At 42.7% G+C, this 27463-nt stretch overlaps 1 long non-coding RNA gene across 1 annotated transcript in view; it reads left to right on the top strand.

The window, feature by feature from the left end:
• Positions 1-2408: 2408 nt before the first annotated feature.
• LOC108446886 overlaps positions 2409-27463 on the top strand; it is a 27278-nt gene continuing 2223 nt past the window's right edge. Inside the window, exons 1-2 of the long non-coding RNA XR_001862228.1 lie at positions 2409-2551; positions 4840-4920. This is a non-coding gene — a long non-coding RNA (uncharacterized LOC108446886). The remainder of the gene's footprint in view (positions 2552-4839; positions 4921-27463) is intronic.

The following is a 27463-nucleotide window of genomic DNA, read 5'->3' as shown; positions in this document are numbered from 1 at the left end:
GGATAGCTTTGGAATTCCAAGGGTTATGATTCTCCTAGGAACTGCTGGGCTAATACTGTTTTGTATTTTCTTAAGGCCATATGGTGTCTGGAAGCTCAGCATCAGGTGACCTCCAGCACCATACACTGGCTCAGGGCCACCAGTACAGAAACAAATGCATCACTTAGTTTTTCCATAGTTGCCATTTGTTTCTCTCAGTTGTCTTTGAATCACTATAACTGTCAAGACGCTGTAAGTGGTATTCACTTACAAACACCAGGAGTATGGGATCATTGCTAGAAACCAGAAACATCAAGCAGGTCAGGTCCAACTCCTCAGCATCTTTAGAGGATGCCCTAGTCTTGACGTGTATCTGGGAGAGGGAAGTGTTACCTTGCTTTGGCAGCTGCCTGTGCAGAGCTGGCACAATTGCGTGGAGAAGGGGCTTATCTGAATGGGCAACAAGAAGAAAGAGAAGGAAGGAGGGGTGTGACCATTAGCAGAGCGCAGCCCAGCCCAGCCCAGCTCAGCCCAGCCCAGCTCAGCGTTAGCCCAGCACAGCCCAGCACAGCCCAGCCCAGCGTTAGCCCAGCACAGCACAGCACAGCCCAGCCCAGCACAGCACAGCCCAGCTCAGCGTTAGCCCAGCCCGGCACAGCACAGCCCGGCACAGCGTTAGCCCAGCCCAGCTCAGCATTAGCATTAGCACAGCCCAGCATAGCACAGCGCAGCTCAGCGTTAGCCCAGCACGGCCCAGCTCAGCGTTAGCCCAGCCCGGCACGGCACAGCACAGCCCAGCGTTAGCCCAGCCCAGAGTTAGCCCAGCCCGGCACAGCACAGCCCGGCACAGCGTTAGCCCAGCCCAGCTCAGCATTAGCATTAGCACAGCCCAGCATAGCACAGCGCAGCTCAGCGTTAGCCCAGCACGGCCCAGCTCAGCGTTAGCCCAGCCCGGCACAGCCCAGCCCAGCCCAGCGTTAGCCCAGCCCAGCGTTAGCCCAGCACAGCCCAGCATTAGCATTAGCACAGCACAGCTCAGCGTTAGCCCAGCACGGCCCAGCTCAGCGTTAGCCCAGCACAGCACAGCAATCTTCTGACATCTTGTGGCTTGGCCGCAGAGCACAGTCATCCCTTCCCCCACATCCCCAGGCACGGGTGTCAGCTGGAGCTGACCTTGGCATTAACTGCAGCCACTGGAGATCCTTATATATCCCTGCATTCCTCTCACAAATACAGGGCCACTGCTTTTCCCTCCTGGGCAAGAATGAAGGCATTCAGGTGAGCCTGTTTTCCCCAGCGCTTGTGCACGAGGTTTACCCAGATTTACACCAAAGAGGCACCTAAATTGGCACTGAACACAGATGAAGTCTGCTTAAACTGGATCCCAGATTCTGCATCTGTCATTAACTGATGGAACAAAACCCAGATCCAAACATCCCGAATTTGGTATAATCTCCCCCAGCCCCACCAGCTCATTGATGCGATCAGGGACTGCTGATCAGAAATGCTCCATTCTTTTGGTAGCAATGACCCAGCTTCAATGCTAGTCATGCATGGTCTCTAGAGGGAAGGATAGGAATTTTAAGTATTTAATAAGGTGTGTTTATTTTTAGACACTGATTTCATTTTTTAAAAAGCGTGGATATCGAGAATGTTAAATTTATACACATGCCAAAATCCACACAATGCAGTCCTAGCCTCTATCATCTAAAAATAGAGCTGGCACTGGAAATATTAATGGTAAAGTCTTTTGTCTCCTCTAAGGAGCTGAGACTGACTCTGGTATTTGCCAAAGTTACTCAGTTTCAGAACTGGCAAAATGATGAATACACTGAATTCTGTAAGCAGAGAAATCAAGTAACTTTCCTGATGAATCTCCCCTGGGTTACTCATTGCACCAGGCTCTTGCTCTGGGCTTGATTTCCAGTGGGAGGGCAGAGGACAGCCAGAGCTGGGGCTGGAGATTTTGAACACCATGGCTGGGACTGGTGAGAGCTCAGGCTGAAGTTGTAGATGTGCTGAGTGATGAGGAAGGAGGAGGAAATGAGCTTCTCAGCTGTTTTTTGCAAGTGTATTTCACACATTTTATTCTACGGATTGGCAAAATATGGTGCCAAGGAAAAGACACACAGCCAGTATTGACCATTCGTTCTCTGGCAGCCCTGTGTGGAGGAGTTACTTCCCCACCCTGCTCCCGTCCCTCGTCTAGGATGTATGGTTCAAAGAGGGAAGGAAATTACATGGAAAAAGGAAAGAGGGCTCACACTGATGTGGAGCCCTGGGGGGAAACCTGTGGCCAACATTAGGACTAGAGAAAAATTATCAGCACTTTCCAAGAAGCTTAGCAGGAAATGCATGGAGAAAGTCATATGGTCAGTTCATAAGAATTCATCCCCATTCCCATTCTCCTCCCATTCTTTTACAGTTTGGAAGTTAACCTCTGAAGGAGACCATAGGGCAGAGATGGCAGCAGAAGGAGACAGAGCAGTGCGGCTGGGAAGCACTTTGAGAAGCTGAAATTTCCTTTTCCTTCATGTCTGTGGGATTTCCAGCACATCTGCATCATAGGGAGGTAGGTACACTGCTTTGGATACCACTGGAACCTCCACTTCACCATTTGGATACACACATCTCCAGCAAGGGCTGTTATGGGAAGGTCAAGGAGGTAAAAAAGCTTACAGCTGGCCGGTTTGAGTTTGAAAAAGTATGGAATGAAGGAAGTGGCACTAACACATGAGAGGTTTCTCCCAATACTCACTATTTTTCAATGTACTTAAAGCTTATAATTTAAGAAAGATCTAAAGGAGTAAACTTTCACACACTTCATACAATGACTTTGAATGTGTCACAGTCTTGGCTGAAAATAGAAATGGAGCTAATGGGCAGATGCTGTGTTCTGTGATGAAACTTGCACTAAGGTTTTGTAAGATAAATTGCCCCTGACTTCATGTTACCCACATGACAATTGTGGTTACAGCAGCAGTGACAGCAGGACAGACAGACCATGTCCAGTTCAGCTCTATCAAGCCCTTTGTAAAAGGCTGCTGCAAGTAGACTATTGGCTATTTGTGGCTTGTGGCTCCTCTCTCAAGAGAAGTTATAAACTGGAAGTGATACTGAGTGTTATACAAGGGGGAAACAATGCACAAAAATTGAAGGAATGAAAAGAAATTTTAAAAAAACCTGCTAAAAATATGTAATTATATAAAAGTGTGTGTGTATTCACACACCCACATGCAGAGCCACACATATGTGAAAGCATGTTTCCTTGAAATTTCAAGAGAAATTACGGTTTTGAAAATATATATTCCATGTTCTGTTGCTGCAAACCAAAGTCATCTGTTTATCTTGACAGCTAAAGAGGGTGAAGGCAGCTGCAATTTGAGCTTCCCTTCACTGGCCAGCTGGTAGCTTAAAGCCAGCAAACAGGAAGGGGGAGGTGACTTATCCCCACTGGTTGGTCTTAGAAGTGGTCACTGTACAGGATAGCTTTGGAATTCCAAGGGTTATGATTCTCCTAGGAACTGCTGGGCTAATACTGTTTTGTATTTTCTTAAGGCCATATGGTGTCTGGAAGCTCAGCATCAGGTGACCTCCAGCACCATACACTGGCTCAGGGCCACCAGTACAGAAACAAATGCATCACTTAGTTTTTCCATAGTTGCCATTTGTTTCTCTCAGTTGTCTTTGAATCACTATAACTGTCAAGACGCTGTAAGTGGTATTCACTTACAAACACCAGGAGTATGGGATCATTGCTAGAAACCAGAAACATCAAGCAGGTCAGGTCCAACTCCTCAGCATCTTTAGAGGATGCCCTAGTCTTGACGTGTATCTGGGAGAGGGAAGTGTTACCTTGCTTTGGCAGCTGCCTGTGCAGAGCTGGCACAATTGCGTGGAGAAGGGGCTTATCTGAATGGGCAACAAGAAGAAAGAGAAGGAAGGAGGGGTGTGATTTATATCCATTTCATTATTTTCAGTGACAAAATGCTGCATGTAAGCTGGTTACAGCTGGATTTCTTGGGTGAGCCCAAAGCCCAGTGTGTGTGAGGCTCGCTGATTACCCTGTGCGATACCTGGGGCTGGGAGTCCTCACATCAGTGCACTTTAACAGCAACACACAGCCTGTTTGTCACCACTCTGAATCGGCTGTAGTGATTTCTTTATTCATCCTTTTTCTGCACACAGGTTTTATGATTTCCGAACCACAATGTAAAAGCTGTTCAGCTCTTAACAAGCCATGTGGAAAAGCAATGTTGAATATATAAGCATGCAGCGTGTCTGGAAGGATTGCCGTATTTTCCTCTGAAGAATTTGTTTAGGTTACATAAAAGAAATAGACAGGAACCCTTGGGTTTTCATTTGGTGGTTCTCCCTCTGTTCTGCTTGGCTTCTCAGCATTCAATAGATCCCAAGGTCAGGCTGTTATTTGTTGCTAGGCCAAAGTGGCAACCTCCCACCCTAACAATGCTGCTATCTTCATATCATCTGAGCTATGGGGGCCACATTGTGATGCTTTGGCAGTGTTGCTAGGGAGGTTGCTAGGTTAGACTGATGTCACTATGTGGGTTATAAATTGCCTTTACCCTGCTGGCCTTAACTTGGCCCCTAACACAATGATCTAGTAGATGGCATTGAAGTGTTCAGAAGAGACATTGGGAGCAACATCTTCGGATCCTGAACTTGGCAGCAAACACATGTTGGAGCCATTCAGTAAAGGAACCCACTTGTAATCTAGAGAAGAAAATAAACAATTTATGAAATGCATTCCTTCCTGTCCAGAAATTAAGACAACTAATGAGAAACACCCAGTTTCTACCCACATGCATGTGCTAAACCCAAGGCTTTCCCTTAATGCAGGCTGTGTGCCCTCTACATGCCCCACTGTTAAGAAGAGGAAAGAAGTTTTATGATGACAAAAGTGAGAGCTGAGGAAACGAGGTAGGTGAAGTGAGAATTTCCCAGCTTTGAGTCACAATTGCAACTCTACTAAAATGTGCCACCAATGCCTTTATTACCACAAAAGTGCCATTCCACATAGTCGGGTTATTTACATGTTCCTAGTTTGTGACCTCAAGGGATGTTTTAATCTCGCTTGTTACAGAAAATAACAATAGCTGAAGAATAATTTTAATTGAGTTTTCAACATATTAGCATATCAAATTAAAAAATTCTATGTTCTGCAGAATATGGGGGGGGTGTGTGCGCACATGCGTGCTTTTGTGTGCATTTCATTTGTTTTGAAAAGGAATAAATAAAATTAGATAAACATGCATGCCATTCAGAGCTGTTCTGGTTTAATAAGTAAATACATAATTAGACAGGCTTTTCTTTATGCATGATGTCTTGATATGCAGGGCTTTAGCTGCACACCTCTCATCAGCCTTAATGAAATTTATGTGGCTAAATCCCCATGCATTGTGTTGAACGTACACCTTAGTATATTTGTAATTAATTTTTAAAGACTGCAGACCAGAAGACAGCTCCTACAGTGCCGTGTGAATCCATAGGGTGTATACATATTTATAAATGTTTTAAAAATGCGTATTATATTTCACCCACAGAGCATAACATCTCTACTGGCTGGAAACATGTATTAAAGAAGGTAACAAAAATCCAGAGGAAATGTCTTTGAAAAATAGTTAATACACATGGGCTACAGCTGCCTTTTAAAGATTAATTTCTTGGCCATTTACAATGTGTTTTTTATTATCAAAAGCCAATGGACCATATTACAGAAAATCTTGCTTTGTAAATTCCTTTTGCACTTCTTGGGCCTGTTCTGTTCCACAGAATTTGGTCCTTTCCTTGGCAGACTGACACTGTTGTTCACTCTGAACTGGGCCTGGGGTGTCCCAGGTTAGTGCATGTTCTGCTTGGTGTCACCAGAGGAAGCAGCACTCCTTGTGCGTGTACTGGAACTGTTAAAGGGAGGGAAAAGATGCAGATCTGAGTCTTTGTTTAAAATGTGGTTTGCAAGGCTGCAAACATAACTTTGCAGAGTCATACACATGAGTGTAGATATTTGCATGCATTAAATATGTGGAAGAGTTTAGAGAGCTGGAATCATACTTTTAAAAATGTGGTCTTATTGAAGCTGCACTAGTTCTAACTGGATTATTATAATTTCTTTCAGTTGTTGATTTCCTATAGCATTTGAAAATGAACTAAAGGCTGTATTAAAAACACTTACTGCTTATTCTCTGTCTTCTTTTTCCTTCTCCTAGCCTTCCCCTTTCTTTCTCTCAAGACTTCCAGAGTTTAGCTTCGTGCCATGTACTCCTCCTTTTCAATATGAGACTGGACAGAATGTAAAAGCACACACCTCTGTGTACGCAGCAAATCCTGGCCTGTCTCTGTTTCAGCCTCTAAGCAGCAACATTTCCAATACACAAAGAATTCAGGCTCTATGCTTCCTCAGATCCAAAATCAGACCTTTTCAGGTTCCTCTTAGACCCGTAAAAAACAAGGGTGGCAGTGGGGGTTGAGAATGAAGCCAGTAACTGTTCAATCCTGCCAAGTACTGGCCCAGGGAAGAGAAAAGGAACGGCAGGCTCACAGCTGTACTAAGGACGAGGAATTGCTCTTACCCCTTAGCAAGCCATGAGAGGATGGACAATCTGCTGGGGTGGATCACAGACATGGGCAAGTGCCTTTCCCAGAGCAGAGGCTTGTCTTCTGTGACCTTGGGCAAATCATTTAACCTCTCTCCATATCACTGTTCTGTTTCTGAAATGAAAATAAACAGCAGTAATGCACTAGGAAAGCTAAATGTGCTGGTGGTTATGAGGTGCTCAGATGAGGATGAAGGTGAGATAAATACTTTAGACAGATTTAAAAAACCCTTCCTCAACTTCTGTGAAACTTTCAAACATTAAACTCAACTTCTTGGTATGACAGACAGGATGTATCCCTTGCTAAACAGGATGGCTTGCATTTTATCATTGCAATGTAAGTAGATGAGGTTTTTCCAGGGCACTTTTGTTCTTACTCATCTGGTAGCACTTAGAGTGACATTTCCATATTTGCAGCACTGGTGTGCAGGGCACCCCAAGGTGCTTATTTCAGTAGAGGATTCCCTCCCTGACTGGACCCATTCGTTTAGGTCTTTGTCTGGTCATACAGTGTCTGCATTATCATTGAAGTATTCATTTCTTGGAAAGTGTTAAAATCTGATATGTAAATGTTGATTTTTTTTTTTTTTGAAATGTGCTCCTGGGGCTTCTTCATCTCTGCCAGAATTAAGTGCAAAGAGAATTTTTACAGCCGACTTGTAAATTCCTGACAAGAGGAGTTTATAATAGAAGTGTTGACATAACCTTACCTACAGTGACAACTGAAACTAGTTTGTTAGGGAAGAAGCAAATAATTTTCTTGCAGGAAGGCAGGAGATGGGCATAGAAGGTGAGGCAGCTAAATTTTTTTTCCCTGAGGATCCCCAGAGGCTATTGTGTGAGACAGCATGTGAAATGAAGCTGAAGCAAATCGCATAGCAGGCAGAAGAAACATTCTGGAATTTGCTCATTTTCATGAAGGAGAAGGTGCAGTTATCCTCTTATAATTTTTTTTACAAGCTATGTTTCTCCCCTCAGAGATAATCATGAAGGTCTTATAGCAAGTCAGTGCTTGCTTTTAACCTTACAGCTCTCTCTTACTTCTTTCTTTCTCCCTGAACACCTAAGGCAGTCAGGAATGAACTTTGGTGCCTCAACTCCATGCCTTCAACAGGAGCAGGAACCAGCCCTTTGTTTGCAATCTGTCTGTCTCTTACAAGTAATAATTTTTTTTAAAGCCTCTAAATCTTATTTCCTTGAATCACCTGCAAGAATTCAAAACTTGAGAACTTAACCACCCAGCAATAGATGGACAAGCCTTTGTGCAGCCAGGCTGAGCCACAATAAACATTGCTGTAACTTAAATGAGAACCAAACCTACTGATAGAAAGAAGTGATTTTAACTTAAACCTGAAGCCAAAGGAACGTATGTAGAGTTGATTCTTAGTGCCTTTGTTTCCCCAAAGTCAGCTGAGGTTTTTTTAATACCTGTCACTTCTCTCCTGTGGACGAGGGGAAGAGAAGTTTTTCAATTCTTCTTGGAGATATAAAATCTGGCTGGATTCAGAAATAAAAGTGCCTCTCATACACTTTCCCACACTCTTCTGCTGGCTCCAACTCTCCCTGAATCTTTGGGATTAACTTCTAAATGGCATCCTATTTCCCAAAAGGTTTAACAAAGCCTTTCTTACACCTTTGCTGTGATGTTTATGTGTGCCCATTGGCAAGTGGCAGCAAGATTTACTGTGAGCTAGCACACTTCAGAGCCTGCGTGCTGGGAAGAAAAGGCAAGGCCTGACTTCCTCCCGGCTCAGCCTCTGCCCTACCCTGGCATGTTTGGCAAAATCCTGAAGAAACTTTCCTGGAAAGGTGAAAGGTCAAGGGACAGAGTATTCAGCATAGAGTAAATAAAATAAGCAGTTGAAAGCAGAGAAAAGGACAGCTCCAAAATAGGAAAGCCAGAACTAAACCCTCTCAGTACTTCCTAATTATCCTGGCACAGTTGTGGCCCACGTAATGTGCAAAGTGCAGGAGCTATTGATGAGGGCAGGGGGGACTGAGCAGCACTGCTGAATGCATTCTGTGAGTGCTGATGGATTTTTAAACCTCCTTTTCACTGCAGTGTGGTTGGAAGGGCAACATGAGCTGGTCTGGCAGGATGGCAGCCACAGGGGAAGATTAACCAGTAAGAGACCAGTTTGCACAAAATGTAAAGAAAAGCAAAGACTGCAGATCCCATATTTGCCTTCTCCCTTCCCATTAAAACAAGATTTTTGCCCCTCCCTGTATTCTTTCTTTTTAATACATGTTGAAATACAACCCCTAGCTCTTAGGCACTGCCAGAAAACCTGGCGGAAATACTGCATTCGGAGCCATAGCCATGCGTTGGAGGATGTGGAAAACTATCACTTTTTCCCCTGGCAAACCAAACACTCATCGGGGGAGCAAAGCGCCAGCGAATGTCTCTGCTTTTTTCCCCTAAAGTTCAGGATTTTCTGTCAGGATTTCCGCTCTGGATGCCCCTGTGTGTGTGAAAGGCGAGCTGGCCAGTCCTTGAACCACGCTGGAGCGAGATCTTTGCCCCGGGAGAGCCTCTCCTGGCGCTTGTTTAGGAGTGCCCTCTGCTGGGTTCCGCAGGGGCCGGGCCGCGCTGGGGCCGTGGCACTCGGTGGCCACAGGGCGAGCTCGGTGTGCGGCCCCGGTGCCCGTGAGCGCTCAGCACCGCTGTGCCCTGGGCAGGGCTGGAACGGAGATGGCGTTTGGCATTTCAAGCTGCAGTGATGCTTCCCGGCCTGCATTCAAGGCTAAGGGCTGCGTCTGGGTGATATTCATATACATTTAGCACCCGGTCCCTGGCTCTCACAAAAGGATATGGCGTGTAGTGTAGATTTATACCAAAAATGAAACGAACAAGGGGCAGAGGCTATTGGAGATAAGTAGGTATTAGGACTGTGTTTTCCATCTCATGTTCCTAAATGAGGGTAGTGACACAAAGCATTGTCAGCAACGAATTGGCAACATCCAGCACTGCTGTGTTTTGATCTGTGCTTATGGGACTATTGGGACTGATTTCTCCAAATAGTCTTTTAAATTTTGAAAGGATCTGCCTCTATAGACAACTGCTGTGCTGTCTGTATCAGGATACAGAGCTGATATTGTCATTGTTACCCAGAAGTATTTTCCTCAGGATACAGAGCTGATATTGTCATTGTTACCCAGAAGTATTTTCCTTTTTCTATTTTCCTTATTTTTTTACATTTCCCTAAAACTGTGTTCCATACCAAGCTGATGTGACAGCAGGGTGTGGAGGAAAAGCTTAGGTGGCAGTTCTGTGTTGGTCAGGAGGTAATGAGGCATCCCCTTGCTAGAGGCTTTCCAGAATAGACTCAGACTCAAAAATTGTTCACTGAGGAAAATGTAGATATTTGAGCCTAACTCAGAGCAGGATGGGCAACCACGCATCCTCTTCCAGATCTTTGTTAAGAGGCATAAGAACTTTTTATGGCAAAGGCTTTCATCTTCTGTCCAGACACTCACTTTCATGAAACATGTGGGATCTTAATAGCTTTGAAACATTTTCCTAGAAACTGGCCATCCAGTTGAAATATTACTGGGACAAGGAACAGACAGACAAAAATGACTGTACCGTCCTCATTTTTCTTGGAAGCCAAATACTGAGGGCTTGTTGTAGGTTTGATTTAAATAAGGACAGGAACTCTGCAGTCTTGTGGCTGTGAGCGTGTCATATGCATTGGCATGTTGTACCTGTTGGTGACAGGGAGGAGGGAGTCTGAAACGTTCCTGGCATTTCCTGGTAATTCTGTGTTAAATTCTTTCATGGGAGTTTTCATAAGCTTCAGTTTATGGTAAGACCAGCACAGTCTGAGTCTTCTTCTTCAGCCTTTTTTCCTTTCCCACAAATCAAAGCCATTGGGAAGGAAGTGATGGGAATACTGACCTGGAGAACAGAGTGGCAATGGAGGCCTGGGAAGGCATGCAGGTGATGTCATGGGTGCATGAAGAGATGGAATTAGGAAAAAGATGGGAAGGAAGAAGGAGGATGAAGGACTGCTAAAGAAATTAATAGAAACAATTGTTTGTGGAATGGGCATTTGACTGGAAGGATCAGGCACCAAGGTCTGTAGATAAGGTAGCTCCGACAACTGAGCAGTTCTGTCAGAGGCCGTGCTCGTTGGTTATCCAGAGGAAAAGACAAAGCCTGAGTTCTGCCCTGATTTGATCACTGATCCCCTTTTGGTTCTTGGCAAGCTACTTCAGCCTCTCCACATCACTTCTTTGTGTAAAATGAAGACAGTACAGCTACACAGATAGGAATGAGAGCAGAGACCTTTCCAGAGTGATGACAAATCATGGAACCATAAGGCTGGCAGAGACCCTAAGAGATTATCTAGTCAGACAGTCATCATTTTTTTTAATCAAAGGACTGCCTTGGAATTTTTTTAAAAAAGCTGTTCCATTGCACAGTGCCAGCAATGGTTTCAATATTAATAGTAACCAAAAATGGTATTTTACTCTCTAAATTGAAGGAAGGCTCACGTTGAGCAAAAGTTTTCAAAAAAGCAATTAAAACCAGATCCACTTATACTTTAAAATAGGCACAAGTCCCTTTGTTCTGATTAGTTTTATCCTGACATCACTCATTTTCATAGATGCTTATAAATGTTTTCTTTGCTAGTTAGTCCAGCTTTGTTGAAGTGTAGCGGAACCAGTGCACAAACTGCAAGTGTCCCACTCAGTGTTGCTCTCAGGCTGCAGGAACTCTGCTGCAGTGAGGTTACTTGGAGATCTCCCAGCAGCACTGCCAACTCCATCCTGATTCCAAGCATTGCTCCCCTTATTAATCACCAAAAATATCCTGATGTTAGCATAATTTTTTTTTCTCCATTTATTTGTAAGGTCATAAAAGTTCCTCCATCTGACCAAACTTGAAGTGCAAATATCAATAGCAATTATCACTCTGTACTTGAAATCATGCTGTTACTGGGAGGAACAGTCAGAACAAAGCCATGTTAAGTCAGGAATGTCATTACACAAGAAAATACCAATCAAAAATCACACCTTTTCATAATTAACTCCTGTGTGCCTAAGGAGAGGATTGCATCCATCTCCATCCCTTTGCTCAGTCTGTTGAAATGTGCAGAGTAACACACCAGCACAGCTGCTCTGCAGGCAGCAGAGCGTTAATCCAGCTCAGTAATGAGGATGCTATGTGGTCATCTTCTTCACATTATGTGATTCATATCCTGTACATCCAGGAAGCACTGAGCACTTTATTAGAGCTGATGAATGTACTTTAACCGCTCAAACACAGTATATTCACAAGTGCGTGTGGTACTGTGGTTTCACTGTGCTGGAGAGAACTGAGCAAGATAAAGGAGTAAATAGACACTATCATTGCAAATAAACAGTTTGTGCAATCCTAGGTGCTGGTAAAAGGTCTGTCTTTAAAACAAGAAATGACCACAACTTTCTTTTGAATAGGGAAATTAAGACTGGATTTTCCTGTGGGAAAATAAAAAGTTCTGTGAATATCAGTTTGTCAAGTAAGCAAGTAGTTAACCAAGTTACCAAGTCGTTGGTAGTGTTCAAGGTTCTAATCTGTATTTTAGTCCTCCTGAAATTTTAACTTGGTAGTCTGGGAATGACCAAAAGAAGACTGAAAAAAGTGTCACTTTCTGAGTTCCAGAGCATAAAAAAAACCTGAACTGTTAGTTCATTTTCATCCTGAGCTTCTTCCTGACATGCTTCTGTCTTTCACAGCTGGAAGGACCATACTTCTTCTGAAACATGACTCCTAAGGATGTTCAATTTATGACGCAAAGGGAGAGTATTCCCTGTGGCAGTTTATATCACAAATGTAAGATACTCCTCCTCTGGAAACATAGAACAAGAGTCCTTGTGCTTCCAGCGTTACAGGATTGGGTCTTATTGACCAGTATCCTACTGCAGTTCCTGGAATAACTGCAGTGATTTAAGTTTGCTGTAGCAAAAGGGAACAACAAGTCTTAAGTGACAAATAAGTTCCTGTAATTCAGAAAATGTGGTTTTATCAGAGAGTAATCAAAATTGAGAGAAGTTACTGAAACTGTGGCACACGTATGTATGTATATGCTCTATCTGAACATTTTCCCCATGAGCACAGTGGAATACACATCCTCTGTGGAAGCCACTCATTCTTTCACCTGGGCATGTCCCCATGTAAACTGTAAGATCCAAAACCCTGAAGAAGGAAATGAGATGCGAATTGTCTCTCATTTCTATGCTGCACATGAAAATTGGGGGTGATTTTTCCTCTTCACAAGCCAGCTGCCAGGAGGGAGGGCTGGCTGGACAGGAAAATCCTGAGTTAGTGGGAAGCTGAGTGATCCTTATGTCCTACATGCCAGAATTCTGAACCCCATCAGGTTACACAGAAAAATCACCTTCTGACTATGCTTTCATGATCAGTGTGCTTTTCTCCTTGAAATGTACACTTGATCCCCCACCCTCCCCTCTAATTTTATATCACAGAGAGGAAAGCAATAATGTTTTGTCCATACAAACCAGCAACCAATTCCTTCTTGAAAGCTTCAATTAAGGATGGAGTGTCCTAAGTGCTTCTTAAATCCACTGCCCTAGCTCAAAAAAAAAATATTTACACCAAGATTCATGGATATAATTTATCTGTAAAAAAAGTATTGAAAACCTAAACATGCCAAATGCGCATGTAAGCCAAGCCTCCCTTTGTGTGCTCCCAGAGGGTTCCCCCCCACCACACGTGCACACCCCCCCCCCTGCCGTAAGAGATCCATTTTATAGATTCAAGGACAGCTCTCTCCAAGAGAAGAAGGGACGTTGCCAAGATACCAGATGCGGTTCCATTCAAGACCACTCATAGGAGCAATTCAAGATGAAATCAAATTAGATGTGTTGGTTATACATAGCGCAGCCTGCTTGGGATACTAAATGACAGAGTTTGCCAATAATTAAGTGAAATCTCAGAGATGATGAGTCCCCAGAGCTCTCTAGGTTATGTTGGTCTAATTCTAAGTGTCATCATTATAGCAGCAGAGCAAAATACTCTGCATAGTCTACGGAGCTGGAATTTTGCTGTGGATATTAGCTTTTCATAGCCAGTGCTACGGGGCAGTGCTGAGCTTCATTACATGTCTTCTGCTATTACACTTCCTTAACCTTTCCCTGAAATAAAGCTCCTGAAACCTGGCTCCCACTTAATAATTGATAGTTAGCACTTACTATCCACAGCAGTATTCATATTCAAAGCACTTTACAAAGAGTTCATTAATTTCTCTGAACCCCCTCCCCCTTGAGGTGTCCACCACAATTACCCTAATTTTGCAGAAAGGGAAACTGAGGCAGGAAGGTTGTGCCTTATCCTGGGGCTGGAGGACAGTGTGACAGCCAGCACTAGGGCTCAGGATCTTCCCTATGAGAGAGCTGGCTGAACTTCTGATGGTAGGAAGGAGGTTGTTCTCAAATTTGATGTGGGAACGGAGGTGCAAGGAGGCTTCCTCCAGCCCTGGAGAACCTCCACAGGGAACTGCTGAGCATTCCCATTGCCTGCAGGCAGTGAGGAGCCAGAGTAGCCTGCTGCTGGGTGCTGTAGCCTTCAAGAAATCCTCTGCAGGTCTGCCTGGGTGGATCCTGCCCTGAGAGGAAGCTGGAAGTCTATGGACAGGTGAAAAAATTGCCACCTCTGAGTATTGTGGCAAGGAGGCTTGAGCTTCCTTGGCAGGCCTCACTGGAGGAACTCCATCCTTACAGCTGGGCTGAACAGGCCTGCCTAGGGACCACGGGGAACACACTTTGTATAAAGATTCAGAACATGAGACAGGCCAGGATCAGACCCAAGTGTTTCCAAAACCTGCTCCCAAGATGACCATCTTCCACAGCCCTCTCACAGCAGCACTGAGCCCTGATAGAATCAGTTTACCAGGACTTTTAGTGTCTTAATGGTGCCCATTTCATTGTTAGCCTTTGCTCTGCTTCCAGAAAACTGAACATCACAGGCATGTTCAGAAGAGGAATGACTATTTCCAGCTTTGCAAGCATTCACTTCCAATCACTGGATTTGAAATCATGTGGCACTGAATTTGTGATTCAGGAAGGTCACTGGCTGAACAGAAACCCTCCTGAAGAACAGGACCTGATTTAAAAAGAAATGACCTAAATATTAAACATAAAGAAGGTAATGGAGGGCAGATATGAAAAAGTCAGTCTGAAGCTAAGACTTTCAGGAAGGGCTTGCTTCAAATTTAACACTTGCTATGTACAAAGGAAGGCAAAAGTCCTGGGGACTGTGGCATCAATGTTTCTATAGCCACTAGCAGCACACAGGAAGACAAAATCTGCACCCTGTTAGCCCCTGGCTATAGTAACAAACGTGGCAGGGGTAGCACAGCGATTCCCAGTGCTGTGGTACCTCCCTTGGCCCCACTCAGCCCCAGCTGCAGGCACTTCTCTGCTGTCCCTGCTGCCTGCTGCCCTGGCCACCCTCCCACTGGCAGCTCACTGCTGCCCCAGGAGCTCTGCAGAGCTCAGCCTGCCCTCGGCTCTGCGCCCTGCTCCAGACAGAGGGACATTGCAAGGGGACCTGGGTTCATCCACAGTGGAAAACAGTATCCTCAAGATGATTAGGAGAAAGTTATAAAATTTATAGAAGGTTCTGATAAAGATCTTGGATAAATATGTTCATATTACTAAAAGATTCAAACCTAAGAGGTTCTTAATTAAAGACTGGGGCACTCAGAGCTATCTTACCAAAGAGGTAATAAAATTATTGACTAAATCACTAGCAAAGGCAACTGAAGCAAGGAGTTTAAATGATTTCCAGAGACTGTTGTCCAAGTGAAGGTTACAGTGAGAGAGCCAGCAGTGCAATTAAACCAAATGAGGTCAAGTATGTAGGGCCTTAAGGCCTCTGCCTGCTCCTCAGATTTCTTTTGTTCTTATAATTCAATTATAAAGACCCCCCCTCAAGAATCATTTAACTGTCTCATAAACCAGTTTGTAAACTTTTTTATTTTTCTGTAAATTGTCTCCTAAAAAGTGGCTTTCAGTATTTCAGGCAGCATGGAGTGTACACGGGTTTCACAGTGCCTTTTGTTCTCATTTGAGTATCACATGCCCCTGGTTCTTCATACAGGCCAGGGCTCTCCCAAAGCATCCTCAGCCCATGCAAAGCATCTGTCGCTGGAGGTGGTCATGGATAAAAACAATGTGATGAGGAGCTGGAACAACTGTGATCATTCTGTCTCTCATTCCCTCTTGCTCCATCCTCTTCCCCTCCACCACAAGCTTTTCTTTATCCTGTTTCTGTGTGAATCAGAAAGAAGATAAGTTGTGTGTGTGCCTAATTTCCTGCCCACTAGGTCACGTATCCCAACCCTTAACATCATAAATGAGCAGGGAATTCTTCTGGCCAGCAGATGCCTATATAGATCCATTATCATAGAATTAAACACCTTTAAGGTATAGGGACTTTTCTTTTTACACTTTTTTTCAATTATTTTTTGTTAGAAATGTAATTGTAGAATAGGGTTACATGGAAGTTGGGGAGCATCCAAATGCAAAACTTTTGCAGACTGCAATTCTGCTGTTGACAGTGTCAGTGTCCCCTGACCAGAAGGGAAGCTCACATAGCTTGGAGATCTCATGGGACTGTGTCTCATAGTGCAATTTTTCCTGTTTACAGAGGCAAAACTCAGTTATTTACTCCTTTCAAGTAAGAGAGCATTTGAAATATGAAGCCATTCCTGATTCACCTATAGGAAGAGGATAGAAGTCCTAAAGTGATTACAAATTCTTCTAAGCAATTTAAGCACAAAACTTCTGTTCAGATCATGGCTTTAGAGGGTCAAGAGTCTTGGGTTTCTGTTTGCATCATGAGGGGCTTTCATGCCTTTGTAAATCAAGCCCAGGGTAGCTGTCTTTACATGAGCCACAAGTGAGAGCCTAAACTTCATACTTGCAAGTGTTTCCTTGTAAAAATTCATATCCACAACTGGCAGCATTCTTTCTCTCCTGTGAAATTCCAAGTGGCAGATCTCTATTTGGAGATTAATTGAATGCTAGAAGTGACTGTTGTGGCAGGGAGAGAAATATTTATTCCTCCTTTCTATTTCTATTTAATTACAGCTAAAACAGTTTGGTTGAGACATTGGAAGTACTGGTCAAAGGACTGACAGGTCTGCTTTCTCAGGAGGGTCCTGCAGAGTTGGAGTGATCTGTTCCCTCACTGCACCTCAGCAGGAGTTGGGCAGCTCAGTGGTCTGAAATCCGTCAGGCTTTGCTCCATGAGTCCTCACAGATTGGCCAGCCTCTGTTCCCAAAACTGTACCAAGTGGGGTTTAGTGGGGTGACTGCTCATCTCCTGGAGAGAGGAGTACTGGCCCTGTTAGCAGCAATATTCAAATGACCACTGGTGTTAGAGATGAACTCAGAACTCACTCTGTGACTGATCCCTCTTACAAGGTTAACATCTTCTTTCTCAGTTCATTAAAATCTTATGCCTCCTTCCCCAAAGGAAAGAAATGTCAATATATGAGAGAGGAAGATAAGTTAATGCTACATTCAGGTTGCAGAGCTAGAGATTTTGGAAGTGCTGAGGTAAGATGCCTGTGCCAGTGCTAACTCAGCCACATTGCACACAGAATGTACAGCAGCCTTGTTCCACTGGTCACGTGCATAGATTAATGCAATTACCTTTATCAAAATATATCCCAAAGTATTGCTTATTGCTAACCTGTCAAATTATAGGTGGGGTCAATGACTGTACCATGGTGGCATCTGTATGTGGTCAGGTAGCTCAATGCCCAGGACAACAGTTCCCTTCAGTCATGGGACATAGATTTACTGAGTAGGAGTCTGGAGTAGCTGCAAACCCAGTGGCACTTCCTGGATGGCAAAGGAGATTTTAGCTGAGAAAACGCTTTTATTACTGTAAAAAATTAATGCAAAATGTCAAATATTTCACACCCAAGCCGATACTGGCAAAATGCCAGAAATATTCAGGTTTCGCTTGGGGTGTGAATATAGTTGATCATCTGTAATTCAAAGCCTTTTATTTCAAAGGAAAGAGACAGTGTGTTGCAATAGATTTTGTAGTGATAAATATCAACTGTGCCACTTCTCTCCCAAAAGGGATTTCCCACAGTTCTATAATAATATACAGTTCAAAAGGCTATACTGAGATTTATAGAGCTATACATTCAAAAATTGGCATCCAAGGCGCTTTGCTCAGCTAAAGTAGATTTGACTTGCAGCCTTCACAGTTCTGTACAACTCAGAAAGCAGCCACAGGTCCAAGGTGCCAGCAAGCCTGCATGATTGGTGAGTGTGTGGTGGTTGGGTCACTCAAATCTGTACAGGCACTTAATCTAGAGAGTCCTCAATTGTGTGACCAGATACTCTGGAAGCTTTTAAATGTACTTGGCCAGCACATCTGGTCAGGTTGGAGTAAATGGACAGAAATTAATTCAAATCAAGAGAGTTAGAGCAACTGATGCCAGCAGTGAATTTAGCCCTCTCCATGCATGTATTATTATTATAAACTGCTCTATTTTTCTTCTTTTCTACTCTATTCCTGTTTATTCTATCATCTATTCTATTCTATTTAAAGCCTCACCCACATTCTAATCCACTTGCATAGCAATAGTTTGCTTGTGAATGCCCACTGAATTCCCCAAAACACTTTCTCTACAGACATAGGAAAAATAGAGAAAATTACAAAGAAAAACAACTTTATAGGCTTTCCTGAATTCTCAGCTTCATATAACAAATATACATTGACCCATTAGTTTTCTGCGTATCTTCCATTGTTTAAAGATTTACTCTCACAGATAAATGCAGTATCTGTCTACACCATTTTCAGACTTCCCATCTAATTTTAGCTGTGTGCCCTGAAGGACCTTGAGGTGCGGGAATGTGGGAGCCATGTGGAAATTTTAGATTTGTTAAATGGATGGGCAATAACTTTCAATAGCAAATATGTGAATTCAAGCATCTGTAAACAAAAGCACCTAGATTTTCAGCCTGTAGATTTTCAGACATTGGAAGAACACATAGAAGAGCAACTGAAATTTTGTTATTGAAGAACTTCACAAGAATTTTATACTTAAAAGACAAGATATAAAAGAGGACTGCATAACATCTGACCCAAGAGCTTGTGTTGCCTGCCAAGAACTTTCTTTGACCCATCATGATGCTTTAGCAAACAAACCTCTCTGGGCTGCCTTCTTAACATAGCCCACAGCTGGAATGGCGCCGAGCCTGCTCAGCACTGGCACACATGGAGATTTGGTAACCCTCAGCCATTTAATCAGCTGAAAATCAAGAATGATTTTTCCTCTTGGTCAGTAGCTGCATGGCATAAAGAGTTGTCATCGATCCCAGACTGAATGTGTCTGCAAAAGGCACATATGGAAATAGGGGGTGGCTGCTCTGCTCAACTGAGCACTTGTGAGACTCGGGCCAGATTGCTGGATCTCATCTGGACTCTGCAGTCTGAAAAGAGCAAAAGGGGGAGGCAGAGAGAGAGAGGGAGACCTAAGTGCTAAGAAACTGAGAAAACATGACCTGCAAGGAAAGGCTGAAAGAACAGTCTTCATTAAATTTAGAAAAGTAGTGAGGGAAGCTGCAAGACTCCAAAAATGTAAATGGTGTTTCTATTTTATATTTGTATTTTAAAATCCTCACTCCTTAGGTACACTAACACAGGATAAGATATAGTGGGCTAATTTATAGCAAAGGGTACTACATTAAATAGCGGGGCTTCATTTCTGAATGTGTGGATATTTCCTGAGGATAAACACAATCTCCTGTTTCCAAATATATATCCTTATCTCCTGAAACTGGTAAGGTCTAGGTTTCTAACATTATGAATTAAGCCTTTCATGAAAACTCCAAAGCAATGAGACAATTGATGTTCAAAGTTGTGATTATAAAAAGACATTTTAGAAACACGTGTCACCCTCAAACCCACAGTAAGCAATGCTTTATCTGCAGTTGGCAGAAAAATGAGATTATCTGATTATTTAATGAGAGTGTCAGTGTTGTGCCATTCTACCTCTCACATATCTATTGGCTGATCTGTGCCCCATGAGAATCACAATGATACCTGTTTACAAAACACAAATGGCACCACTTGAAAGATACACACTGATATTGGGAATAATGTGTAAAATGGTTATTGCCATAAAATCCAGCTTATCCCCACTACTCAGCAGCAAACTTTGTAAAATACTTTCAAAAGTCTGTCATTCTGCTCTACTTTCACAGTGACTCTGAACATTTGAAGTTGGTAATTGAAATAAAAATGAAATTTCCTACAAAATTTACTTTACAAAAAAAGTTTGGGACTTTTATTCAATCTTTATTAAAAGCCATCCAGACAAATACCAAGAACCTAGCATTGCAGGATAAATCATATTGGGCACAGATGAGAAATGTGCAAAGATTAAAACTAATTTGCCACTGTTCCAGGCACTGAGGATGAATCCTGGTCTGACTGAACTTGCAAGTAACAGGCCCCTGGATTTCAATGAGATAATAATTTGATCCATGCGATTGCCTCTGTCTCATTCTTTGATATTGCTGTAATTGCCTCTTCTTCTTTAATCCAAAACAACTGAGATAGAAAGGAAAAGCCACATATGTTTTTATAAGAAAAGGGCAATACATAACATTAAAAAAATGTTTCATCAAAGGTGCAACCATTTTAAATGCAAAACAGAGGCTAAAGAGGTGACAAATTCAAGTTCTTAGTGTTTTTGTTTAAGATCTTTCAAGTATTCCTTTGCCAGGGATACTTGTTTAATTTTTTTAATGCATTCAGCTAGTCATATTCAGTTCTCTTTTATGTCCACTTCTCATGAATCACTTGATAGATGGACTTCTACAAGCACATCCCTTTGGGGAAAGTAAATTTTCAATGATAATAGGAACTTAAGACATGCCATCCTGGATCAGAGCAAAGGTCTATCTAGTCCATACTCCGGATCTGTCAGTAGCCAAGAGCAGTATATTTAACAGTAATAACTTTGATCTTTCAGTGAGTATTAAGTTGGTGACTAAGCAGAAAAGGAAAAGAGCAGAACATTCCAAAATTCAGGAGAAAGAGCAAGTGAGCCCATTTCTGGCTGTGCCTTGAAGGCCTGTGTCTCACAGGGAGCAGGCCCCAGGCTGGCTAGGCACAGCACAGGGCAAATGTGGGGTTGTGTCCAGTGGGATCCACTTGTTTTGTTCTCCTGCCCAGCCAGGGACAATGGCTTGGGGAGCTGGCCAGTTGTTCTGCAAAATGGAAATGTGTCATTAAACTCTAGCAACAGGAACGAAACGTGGAGGGGAAAGAAATGGCTGGAGAGGGAACAATGCAGGGTGGACACCAGGAGGCCAGGGCAGAAGCAGTTTAGTGCTGGCATGGGGAGTAGTTCTACCAAAAGGAATGGTTTGTGTTTAGGAACTTGAACTTGCACACAGTACCAATATTTGCAATGTCTAAAACCTGTTCTCTCATTTCCAGAGTCAGAGCTCCACTTGTTCCAGTGAGACTGTAGTTAAAAGTTCTCAAGATTTAGCTCATCTTTAATTGTTGCTGTCTCAATTAAACTGCATCTGTGATAATAACAGCCCCCCTGGAGTCCCAACAGAAACTTAAACACACTGTAAATTAAATAATTGTGTAAATTATGAAGTTTATACCTACTGGTTATTGCATTAAAAACTATATATAGAGCACATGCTTTTTATAAACTTTCTACTTTAGGAAATCTTATAAAAAAGGTTTTTAGCCTGCCAAAAATCTGCAAGGATCACTGATAATTTGTTGATCAGCATAAGGTTCATTAAATCTATGCACTTCATTATCTGATTAATTCAGAGGCAGGTTTGTAATCAGTGATGAAATGTTTAAGATTCTACAGCTCTGGCCTCCACAACCTCCTGCAGCTCATTAGAAAAGCTAATCAGATAGAATTTTCCACCATGCTGTTTACTGTAGCCCTAATGGAAGACAATCACTTTAAAATTACACACTTAGCAGGTAATTTCTAAAAGCCATAAGCCATGGAAGCTCTGTTCTCCCTGGGTTCTTTGTCTTTCTTTAGTAGGGTAAGGTAAGCAATGGAGAATTCTGTTAAGAGTTTGGAGAGCTATTTTGCAATATCGAATACAATGTAAATGCTGCTGAAAAATTATTTTGGTCTTCGCCATGTTTCTTGTCACCTGGGAGCCCTTTCAGAGATCATGTTTGATGAGCTTGATTTAAAACTTAGATGGTTTCCTACTTTGTCATTTGATCATTTGAAGCATTAAGAACTTTCTTCATATCTTCTTACTTCGAGATGGATACCATTAATAAAAAAATAACAACTTCTTGATCCTGGGGTTTCACAGATCAGTTATAGACACTGTTTTGCTGGAGCTTTCTGAAGTCGCTAGTATGATCTGAAGGAAAATGATAACAATGTATAGTGATAAAGAACTAGAAATTAAGGTGACTTAAAACATAAAGTATTCTTAAATTTTTAATAATTGAATCTCTGGGAATTATGAGAAGAGACAGCAGAAGCTGACAGTCATCTCTTGCTCTGGCAATACTTCTGCCACTGCTCTGTTTTTCTGAAGGGGCGTTGGGGAATGCAGATGGAACAGTCAACACCTGAGAAACACTGCTATTCCACCTGTTATAGAAAAGATCCTTTAAATAAAGCAAGTGTGAAAAATCATGGACTGGGAGCCAGATCCAAGGTGGCAGAACAATTCCTCTGACTCACTCCACTGCTTTCTTCATCATGTGGACAGAAGTCCACTTGTGGTTTGACTGTTGTATGTGTTACTCTCTTGTTTTAACACGTGAAAGGATGGGCTCCCTGTGACTGGACAGGCACCCATGGAGACAGGGGCTGGAGGTATTTGTCCCTTTGCACATAGCCAGAATTGAACCCATTACAGAATGGGAAATGCCATTTGGACCGGGGACGTGCTTTTGGTCATGTGGGGGAAATACGTGACATAAGGATTTATTTTCTTTAGTGATTTTTTGTAAGAAGATCCAATCTAAACTTTCCCTGCCAAACGATGTTTATCACATCTCTACCTCCAGGCAATAAGGAGTAAAGGCATATCCACTGAACACCATGAAGAAGACAAATAACTAATACAAATTAATCCCTTTGCTAACCAGCATGCTCTAAATTTGCCAGCTTGAAGGGCTGGATCCTTACTTTGGGGATCTGTCTTCTTGTCACTGTCCTGACTCTATGAATAAGCAGCAAGTTGCTAATGCCAGCTCTAAGTCCCACTTCTGCATGGATGTGACAGCTTAACAGTTGTGCCTGGGTCACAGGAATGAAATGTGCTGTGTGGGAAAGGTCAGGGGTAAAAGTCATAGCAAAGTATATCCCCTTCAGTGGATGACACTGCTGCTTTTTCTTGGTTAGAACAATATTGGAGGTTTGAAATACTGGAATTATAAAACTAGACTTGGGTTAATGTTATGTTATTCCACAGGGTCTGCTCCATCAAACTGACCTAAGAGTAGAGGAGAGCACCCATCGTGCATCCAACCTGTGTCAGCTTTGCTGTGAAAGAGCATTTCTTGCAGTGGGGCAAGCACGAGTGTGTGGGCTCCAGTTCCTGGGATTACCTTGTGACCACCCTGTGGATTGTTGTGTGTGTGTCTGGCAGAGCCATTCAGCCTGGTCATTTTGCAGACCTGTGTTCTCAAGGGGCTAAACATATTAGTAGAAACAGGGGGAAGTATCAAAGTATTTGAAGGACTGGAAACTCTCTAGAGTTTATATGCTGTAAGAAGAGCTGCAATGTATCACATTGATGAAGAGCATGTGTTTTGCTTTAAAAGTTTCTTTTTAAAATTCCCTGAAGGCGACGCTGGGGCCGTGGAGGAGAGAAGGGACATTCGGGGCACGGCCGGACTCGAGGGACGCGGGGGGCTCGTTCCCCGGGCTCTGCTGCCACCTAATGGTGTCCCCACAGCCCCGAGTCAGCCTCGGAAACTGCTCCCTGCGTGTGCTCTGGGAGCGACTGTTCCTTTTCCCCTTCTTGATAAACAGGGACTATCTCTGACACATCCTCAGGGAATACCAAGGAGCAGTTTTATGCCAGTAGTAAGGTGAAGTCTCCTGTATTCTGTACCTCGCTGTAAAACCACCTAAGGCTCACAAATTGAAAACATTTTAAAAGCACCTTCTAAATTACTGATAGGTCTTTGGGTACTCGTACAGGCAGGCCAGAAGCCAAACCAGTGCACGATGACACTGGCTCACAAGTGTCCCCACATCTGGGAGGGACAGACTGGCTTCTCCCCACAAATTAGTAGAACCCACACTAGACCTTATCACTTTATATCTGAAAAATCCCCTTCTCATCAAAGAGATTAATTCATGAGTTAACTGTGAAACTAAACACAGTGCAAGGGCAAGATAACTCTAGTAAGGTTTTATTAGTTTATCCTTCACTAAATAGTGGGTTTAAAAGTAAATTATGAAAAAATACAAGAAATATGTTGCTTTAAGTAAGCCTGTATCACAAGAAAGCCATCTCCAACATCCATGTTTACAAGAACCAAACACTAAACACATTTGTATCTCAAAACAAACAATGAGATAGATACAAAAACCAACAATGCTTTAAAAACCAGTAAACCTTCCACTGGTCTAAACAAATAATCATATTAAATAATGTTATTTAATTCAAATATTTGAATGTTCACTTATTTTAAAATACTCCACATATAATTTAGCTGTGAGCCACCCTTTACCCCAGTCCTTTGGAAGATCTTCCGGCATTAACCGTCCTTGTTATCAGCTGATATACAAAACGTTCACTGATGATGTAACTGATGGAGTAACAAATCCCACTGGTGCTGGGTTTCGCTCCTGCTGCTCTTGGTTAATGTGTCATTTCACATCTTGAGGTCACACTTCCACTTTTGCTCATTGCTGAGGGTTGGGTTGCAAGCTTTAGAACACAGACCAGTAGACCTCTGCATGTACCTTTCCTTAGGGTACACAGCACGTAAATAATTGCTGCTTGGCATCCAAGTGACCTCTGTTCAAACAGGGTGATGCTCCTAAGTGTTAAACATTTTGGAGCTCTTTGGAAGTCTCTCCCTACTAGGATGGTGTGTTGCCTCTAACATGAATTTCCTTTTTATACTACACTTTGAAGTAGAATTTGGTAGGTCTGACTATTTAAAATCCAAGTCTTCAATCACTGCTTGAGTCTCTGAGCTGACTCTCTGGCTATAGAAACCACATTTGGTATGTACACAGCCAGCACAAGTGGAGGCTCCCTGCCAACAGCTATACTTCTTGTAAATTGTTTGACTAGAGTGAGATTTCTTGGATAAGGTACTGACACATGATTAAAAGGAATCTCTGTATCTCCTGGTCTATCAGCCAACACAGTGACACAGATTCCTCTGTCAAGACCATCCCTTTTTCCTCCATTGCTCATGCTTCTGCTGCAAAATCTCACTTCGATCTGCATTCTGCAAGAGCTCACTTGGCTATGGAGGCTAGGTTGTTACCATGTCATCCTTTGAAACTTCTATCACATTAGAGGGATGTGCCATCTGTCAGCTCTCCCTCAAATCAACCATCCTCATCCAAGTCTCAAAATCTCTAAGCCACTTCTCCAGTAGTTAGAGGAAGCTCTGCTTCAGGGTGCTCCTTAGGTCCATCAAAAGGGTCATAGCCATGTGGAGCTAAGAACACTCTAAATTTTGTAGCCTCTTGTCTTGGAGACTCTAGAATTAAGGAACACTTGTTTCTTACTGATTCCTGTGTCTCAGTGGCCTCATCTGAAAGAAGCCAAGACCTAATTGCCTTGAAAATGGTCTGGTGTCATTACCTGGATCTTTCTTCCAGTTGCTGGGCAGTAGAAGCAGTTTAGTGTCCTTGTGCTTGTGCTGCTTTGCCTCCTGCCATGCTTCCAGAGAGCTTCCCTCCCTCCAAGCCAGTTATTTTGAAGAACACTCCATAGTCCCTCCAGCCCCTTTAGGGCATTCTGGGGGTGATAGTCCCTGACTGTCACAGCTGCTCAGGTTTTTTTTCAGAGAGAAATGGTCTTTTTCACTGTGATATTCAGAGTTTCTAGTACCATGGGACCTGTCTCTGGTTCAGGCTGATAGAAGCTAACGAAGCATGAATAGAAAGCAGCATAAAGTTCACAGTATTATTGTTGTAATACTTTGTGCATTTGACACCCTCTCTGTCTCTAGACCAGTGTCCAGAATCAAAGGGGGACTTAATGCATTTAGATTTTTATAAAGTTAGGAAACACTGCGTTCAAGGGGAAAGGCATCTGTATAGGACAGAATCACTTTAATAACATTCATGACACACAAAATGCAGGAGGAAGACAATGAGTTTATAATTCTATAATGGATACTTACCAGACAGAACAAATGTCAGATGACAATCATCATACATAATTGATTGCTTTAAAATGCTTGTCATTAGAGATCTAAGACACTGAAGAGACAAGAAAACCTACATAAAAACTTAAAATTGTTGGCCAGAAATAAGGATGGAGGATTGTCAACAGAACAATAAATTATGTCTTTTTTTTTTTAACCATTTTAGATTTAACAACTCCAATGGAGAGGCATATAATTATTTAAGGCATTAATTATTTTTTCATCTTATCTTTTTACCTTTTACCTTGCTCCTAGAGATTAATTTTGCCCTTGTGGATTACAGGTCCCTTTGATGTATTTTCAAGGTATTGGAACCCATTTGAAATCTGAATTCTGTCTATATTCTGGAAACCATCATATCAAAGGAATCCTGAATGTCTGGAGTGTCCAGCTGGACCAGAACAGAGGTCTACCTATCCCACCCCTTTCTCCTTGTCCATGGCAGTAGAGGATGCTTTATTTAGGGACCACCATGCAAGCCAACAGTCTGTCACCTCACACTTCCAAGCATCCATAATTATGACCAGGCATCAACTGGAGATGTTAGATGGTTATTCCATGCCTATTCTCTTTTTAATCCATGTATAGACCTGTTACCCAGTTTGACTAGTTTCTTTTTGAACCTGCTGACAGTTGCCTTTGCTACAGCCTGTGGTAGGGAGTTCCAAACATTAATTACCTGCTGTGAAAAAAGGCCCTGTCTTTGGGCTGTTTGTAATGCCTGATCAGCCTCTGTGTGTGCACCTTTGTTCCAGGCTGACAAATAACAGCTTCATACTCAGCCACTGCCTTTATGATGTCATAAGCCTTGATCATATTTTCTCAGCCTCCTCTCCTGCAGGTGGAAGAGCCCCAGCCACTTTAGTCTCTCTTAGTATGTCACTGTTGCACTCTCTTGATCACCACATCTGCCCTTCTCTTTACCTTCCCTAGTTCTGTTGTGCTGTTCTTGTGGTGTAGTGACCTGTTCCTCTTATAAGCACAATGGGGAGGTACCAAGTTTTCATACAGCAACCAAATTTTTCTTATTCTTTTCTCTTCCTTTCAGTTTTCATGAGGTTTTTTTGTTTTCTTTCAGATGGCCATTCCATAACAGTAAAGTAGCCAGGAGAATCTTTTCTAAAGTTTTCAATGGTTGGGCTCTTGTGGCTCACTTGTTCACAAAGTCTGTTTGCACAATTTCTTTTTTAGAAGTGGAACAGTTATGTTGCTTAAAACAGTGGAAATGTGATAGAAAGTTCTCTGTGGCAGAGGGCAGGCATAAGTATAGTGTCCAGTCTTTTGAAGATATGACAGGATAAGCACTAAAACCCACATTCTGGACACTCTTAACTGTCAAGTAAAATAATGGATACGACCTAGAAACCGCACCAAAAGGCAAGTTTAAAAATGCAGAACCATCTTCCAAGCAATGTAACGAATGGCCTGGATTTTGCTGCTGACAGAAGAGTATGAGGTATATTGATGA

The sequence above is a fragment of the Corvus brachyrhynchos genome, unplaced genomic scaffold (assembly GCF_000691975.1).
Source record: "Corvus brachyrhynchos isolate BGI_N302 unplaced genomic scaffold, ASM69197v1 scaffold114, whole genome shotgun sequence".
Lineage (NCBI taxonomy): Eukaryota > Metazoa > Chordata > Aves > Passeriformes > Corvidae > Corvus > Corvus brachyrhynchos.
The sequence above is the reverse complement of the archived record's forward strand: the minus strand, read 5'-3'. Positions and strand labels throughout refer to the sequence as shown.